Below are 6,647 nucleotides of genomic sequence, written 5' to 3'. Positions count from 1 at the left end.
ATGGAGAAGCTGATGTGGGTGAAGAGAATACCACGGCCCTCACTGGCACAGAAGTCAGTTTCTGGTTAGCTAGGTGAAGACCATGCCTTTCTCTGGATTTGGATTCACAAAGAGAGATGAGTGAGTGAGTGGGTGCATTGGCTACCACTTCTGGAAGCTCTGGAATGAGTGTCCAGGGCATGCACTTCCTTCCACGTGGTGGAGGCAGAGCTTCTCCCAGGAAGTGTGCAGGTTACAGGCTTTGCTGGTCTTCTGTGCACTTGGTGGTGGCATTTTTGTCTTTGGGGCACCTTGTGGGTATTTATACAGCTGGCCTAGAGAAACACACAGTTCTGTTTGGCTTCTGCAAAAGTTGCACTGTAAATGTCCAGTCCCCAGATGGAGCCAGGGTCAATCCAAAGCTGTCTGCAATAGTCTGGGTTGGGGGAGACAGCCCAACTTTTGGGGCTTTGGATGAAGATACTCACTCACTTGCCCACAGACTGCAAGTCCCATTCTCAAACAGCAGCTTGTTGCATACTTTCTCTCTCATTGGTTCTGAGGTAGGGAAAAGGGGCACCATGACCAGGGTGCCCTTGAACCTCAAGAGTTCATGTTGAGTGCACCTAATCCCTAATACCAAATTCTAAAAAGCTCCATAACATGAACTTTGTGAGTCCCAGCATAAGGGCACAAGTGGAAAATTCCACACCTGACCCTGAGTCCCAGTTAAAACACAGGTGCAATAAGAATATTATATAAAATAACGTCCGGGCAGTGTGAGTGTAAGGCACATATGGGACCTAAGTGGACTTGGGTCCTATCCCTGAGACATCTGCAAATATTGTAAAAAAAAATCACCCAAAGAAACACTTCTGGTCCCCATCCTTGTGGATGAGGGATATTCAACCTGAACTACTGAAAGGAAGACCTTGAATGGCCCTTCTGGTTGGTCCTCTTGAGGCGCATTTCTCAGGTGGGTAACAATCCATCTGTCCACATCTACTGCTCTGTAGTGTGAGTCTCTGTTTCTGGTTGTGCAGTGTGTGCACTGTGCAAAGCTGTCTGGCCTGGAGGTGTGAGTGGGAGCTAAAACACGACCAGTGCTTCCCTGGTCAGTAGCTGTGTCTTTGCCTGGGACGGCAGCAGCTCAGAGGGTGAGAGACAAGCTTATAATTTGCCAGAAGGGCGAGGTCTCTAGGTGCCAGCAAACCCTTCTCATTCTGTTTACTGAGTGAGTAAAGCCCTACTCTTCAGATGGGCAGCTCTATTGCTTTATCCCACTGCTGTCCTTCAAAAGGAGGAACCATAGCATTTAACTAATTTTTTGTCGTCTCATATAAAATACAAGGAGCCATGTAGAACTGTAGAGGGGGACTAGGTCTGCTTTCCCAGGCCATTTCCTTAATTTTTATTATTGTTATTATTAGTACTATTTAACAGTGACAGAAGGAACAATAGATGGATATTATGGTTTCTATCTCCATGTCCCCTGGAGCTGCATGCCCTCATAGATGGGGCTTTTGGAGGCTGACTGAAATTTGGGGGCTCAGAGCTGACTTAGTGTTAGGAGGTGGGACCTGGTTAGAAGAGACGAGTCACCTGAGGTGTGACCCAGAAGTGTTTATCTCCGATCCCAGCTCCTACCTGGAGTCTCTGCTTCCTGTCGTCCATGCTGGGAGCAGCTGACCTCTGCCATGCCACTCTGCCTCGGAGCCAGCGAACCATGACCTGACCCTCTGCAAACTGTGAGCCAAAATAACCCTCTCCTCCTTTGAACTGTGGGTGTCAGGCATTGTGTCTCAGTGACAGGAAAATAATGGAGATAATGGAATCCATGAAATCTAGGCTCTGAACCTTAGCGTGTTCTTGTATCTACTTGGAAGTCCTGTAGCTCTCAGTGGGTTTTGGTCAGAATAAAGAACACAACTGTGCAAAAGGAGCAGCACACCACAGATCCACACAGACGCTAGGGGTTATTGCTGCTGTTCCTTAATTGCTCAAATGATACTTGGGAGCACTTTGCAGCTGAATTAATGTGCAAGCCTCTCTCTGATAATGTTAATTCGAATGATAACACTGTCATGCACTTATTTCTGGAAAACACCTAGAGCCATTTCTTTGAATTATTCATTTTCCAACTATTTTTTAAATATGTTTTGCAATATAATTTGAGGGGGGTCTAAACCTACATGCCGAAGGGCATTCCATTTCACATCTGCATTTCTTTCTCTGCACATCTGTTTACTTGTCTTTCTGCTGTTTAGCAGCTGGTTAGAGGGATGATTTCAACCAGATCCTACTTGATGAAGCTCGGTAATGAGTTGATGTCCCTGCTTATGGTTTCTCTAATCCAGTGTTTTCTAGAGGCGCAGGAGCTTCCTGACAGTGTCTGTTTATTTTAAAGTTCTAATGAGAGTGTAATGATGATGATTTTGTAGAAAAGGGCAGAAAACCAGGGCTGCCGCTGATAGCTTCTCTATGAGGTAGAGATTGGAAGCACTGACATTCATTCTTGTGCATTCCCAATAATCTTTCATTTCTAAGACCTACATAGTGGAAGACACACCAAGTAGAGAGATATGCAGTTCACTCTTAAAGGTAAAGTCAAACTAGAAATGTAAGAATATAAGAAATATAAGAATATAAGAAAGTTTATGGTTAAGGACTTGAAAACCAGGAGCTGAGGTGCTGAGCACCAGGGCTGGAGGCACCAGCTGTTGGAGTGTTAGCTTGTCCTGAGTTGAAATCTCGCCTCTGCCATTTCCTTTTTCTTAGCTTTAGTTCCCTTGTCAGTAAAATGTGACTCCTGTGCTGGCTCCACAGCACTGGCAGATCCACTGAGGAGAACAAAGCCCCAAAACGGGAAGCACCACTCTCCAACTGCTGTGACTGTAATCACTACACTAGCAGGAATATTTTAACTGGGAGTTTCTGGTCACTGTAAAATGTAAGCGGAGAAGTCATAGTGGTTATGATCTTGGGCAGCTGGTTGATCTGAGCTAAAAACATAATTCTTCTGAGGACTGGCTACGTGAACTTTGACAAGTCTTAAATTCCCCAAGCCTCCTTTTCTTCCTCTGTAAAATGGGAATAAGATGAGTGTCCACATACTTTGAAGACCTGAGTTACAGAGTGAAAGAATAAAGCTTGGAAATGTGCACCCTGTCTGGCTCAAGAGCTCCCCGCTCTTCTGTGGCCCTGCCTGAGGCTCACCGCCATCTCTGGTGGGAAGGGGTAGGTGGGGGACCCCAGCTGTGGCCCCTCGGAGAAGTCGGGAGACTGCATGGCACCTGCAGCTTTGCCATGAGCCCAGAGTTCTTCCCTGGGAGCTGCTCTGGGGCTCAAGGATCCCCAGGGATGCTCCTGTTGCTTGGACGGAATGTCCCTGCCAGAAGGAGCCAGGCCACAGAATCAAACACAGAGGCTAAAACTGTGGACTTGAGCAATTAATTCCTGTTTGTAGTCCTCATATCTATGGGATCTTGGGCAAGTTACCTAAACTTTCTGAAGCTTAGTTTCCTTATTGGTGAACCACGGATACTTACATTTGGTTTGTAGAGTTGATATTGGATTAAAGAAGATAACAAATGAAAACTACTTAGTACCTTGAAACTGTTTTCAGGACAGCAAAATCCATGGAAGCACATGGTTCTGCAACTGGTTCCTGAGTGCCCACTCTCTGTCAGGTACTGCACCAGTTGCCATGAGACCATGGGTTACTTATTCCAGGGAGTTTTTGGGTATTTTCTCTGCGGTTCACATCACACAGGTGCTTATCCATCAAAAATTTTAAACAGTCTAGATAAAATATCTTGGTCTGTTTTCTGCTGTTATCATGGAGCACCACAGGGTGGGTAATTTTTAAAGAACTTGGGTTTATCTAGCTCATGGCTCTGGAAGCCAGGAAGTCTAAAGGCAGGGGACACATATGTGGTAGGGCTTTTGTGGGTTATCTTACCAGGAAGAAAGAGCAAGGGGCATGTGTGAGACAGGAAGAACAAGCTGCTCTGAACTCACCCATTGCTAAAATCAGAAATCTGGTGTCCCAGTAACTAACCCACTCCCTTGATAACCATAGCAATCCATTCCTCAAGGCAGTGCCCTTGGGATGTGCACTCCTCTTGAAGTTTTCAGCCCCGATACCATCACAGTGGCTACTAAATTACAACATAAATTTTTTTTTTTGTCTTTTTGAGACAGGGTCTCACTATGCAGTTCAGGCTGGCCTTGAGCTCACTGTGTAGCCCAGGATGGTCTCGAATTCACAACGATACTCCTGCCTCAGCCTCCCAAGTGCTGGGATTGCAGGTGTGTGCCACCATGCCCCGCACAACATGAATTTTGAAAGGGACATTTAAACCATAGCAATAGCTCCTGACATGACTCAGCTTAACATAAAGAGACCCCAGGTTATGAGTCATTGATTTTCTTAATTCACGCAATAAGTATGGTGTAAACAACTTTGTGAACAACTGAAAATATTAAGAGCAATAAAACCTGACCCTGTGAAAGAGGTTTCCAGCCAGATAGGGCTACTTCGACACCTCTGTTTTAATTGTTCTTTCTTTCTCTGAGCAGCAGCATTGGCAATGTTCTCTATGACGACATGAATCAATTCGCTGTCTGTAGGTGTATAATTATTGTGTATGTGGTGTGTGGAGTTCTAGTGCTAAGTTCTGCTTGGAGTGTGATAATGGAATGATACAGTCAGAGGTTCTAATTGAGTGACGGTGATAAGATAGCTGGGAGAAGTCAGGTTACAATAGTATGGTAGTGCTTTGGTGAGTACACAACTGGAATAATGACTTGGAGAAAGTGTCCTTGTCTCTGTAGTTAGATGGTTCCTGACCTGCCCTTACCTAACTCCTGACTTGGCCACGTTCCTTAGTCTCTGAGTGAAAGTTCTGCCATCTCAAAGCTGGGATCAGGCATGATAAGCATCAACTGCAAAGATGCATGTAAAGACACAGTCACTCTCACCAGGAAGAGTGCTGTCCTGACCCCACGCACTCATTTGCTGTGTGAGGGTGTGCACATTGCCTGTGGCCATGGTGTTCCTACAGTGAGCCTTCCACTGGCCATTCCATGACTGATCTGATCGGAGGTTCACTCAGCACCCATCTACCCGCCGGATAAATACTCGCTGATCACCTGCTATCTGCCAGGCACTGTCCTGACCCCAAGAACATGGCGCTGAAGGTCAAGGGCTCCCTTCTAACAGAGCTTGCCTGTCAAACGTGCACAATAATGTCCGATGAGGGTGAGCTGTGGTGTCACAAAGCAAGGCGCGCAAGGACCTTCTCTCCTGCTGTGACAGAGAGGCAGACCTGTCCTTCCAAGGCCAGAGCCGTAGTGATGGGACTCTCCGCCTGAGTCACTCTGTCTCTCCCGTGTCAGTCTGAATCAGTGGCGTGTGCCTGAGAGACATTTCAATGACTAGCGTCAAGCACCCCTGTCCTCCTATGAAGCATAAGGGCAGATGTGGCTTGAAAATTAGAGGCTGGGAGATAAAAGGCCAAGCTGGGCAAGAACAGCTTGACTTCTCTGAGTGCTAGGAGACAGTAGTCCTGGTGGGTCTGTGGCTGAGATTGCTCAAGCGCATGCCCCTGTTGCTGGACCAGCAGGGAACAGCTGTTCCTGCTGTGACTGCTCCCTTTGGTCAGAGCAGGGGGATGTCTAATTAGCCTGATTTACTGGATGATCAGCATCCACTGAGTAGTCTTTATTTCATCATTATTTATGACTTGCTGAGTCCCGGCTCCGTGCGAGAGAAGGTACAGGTGGAGGGCACGGCCTGGGGCCAGGGGGTTGGAGCGGGGAGAGAGGCTCTGACGAGGAGGAGCAGATGTTTCTTCCTCTGGAGTGGCCAAGATGTGGGTGTCACCCCTGGCTGCCCCCAGGCATCCAGGTGGGGGTTTGGTGGGATCCTGGGTGGCCAGCATTCCCTCTCTGTCCAGCTTCTGTCACACACTGGGCCCTCGGAGACCTTGCAATTTTTGTGGTCGCTTCTAGGAGTTCACAGGGAAGAGCCTCTTGGAACGCCGAAGTGTCCTGGTGGATCTGGAGCATGGCCCGCTGGCGTCCCTTGACTGTCCTTGCCTCACGCCCAGGGCCTCCTCCCGCTTGTGTCCTCCTCCCTTGGGAGCAGCTCCTTCCAGCCTGAGTGTCCCGGGCTCATCAACCTTCCCCCACAGTTGCACACATGAGATGCACACATGAGATGCCTCCGATAAACACTGAGTCATGGCTCACTGTCGGCTTCCCCAAGCTCTGGTTTCAGGGGAGGACCAGAGGGCTCCCCACTTCACTTGCTGGGTGGTTTTAAGGTGCGGCAGTGGTGAGATTGCTGGGAAAGTTGCGGGTGGGCCAGGGGCCAAGGACAACGGAGGTAACCCTTGGGTCAGTGTTCCATGGGAGCTTCTACCCGGGGCCCCCCACCTTCCATCGGCTGGGAGAAGCAGCTTGAAATATCACCAGGGCCCAGGCCACAGGATGAGGACAGCTGGGCCATCAGAGCCTCTCTGTAGCCCTGGAAGGGGTAGAAGGAAAGGGGACAGACTTGTCCCTGAGCCACATCTTGGACTGTGGTCTGAGGTGGGGTCTCCAAGGCCAGTGGGGCTCACATCTCAGTAGGCGCCTGCAGGAAACAGCTGGATCTTATAAGG

The sequence above is a fragment of the Chinchilla lanigera genome, unplaced genomic scaffold (genome assembly GCF_000276665.1).
Source record: "Chinchilla lanigera isolate Chin_1 unplaced genomic scaffold, ChiLan1.0 scaffold00004, whole genome shotgun sequence".
In the NCBI taxonomy this organism is placed as follows: Eukaryota; Metazoa; Chordata; class Mammalia; order Rodentia; family Chinchillidae; genus Chinchilla; species Chinchilla lanigera.
The sequence above is the reverse complement of the archived record's forward strand: the minus strand, read 5'-3'. Positions refer to the sequence as shown.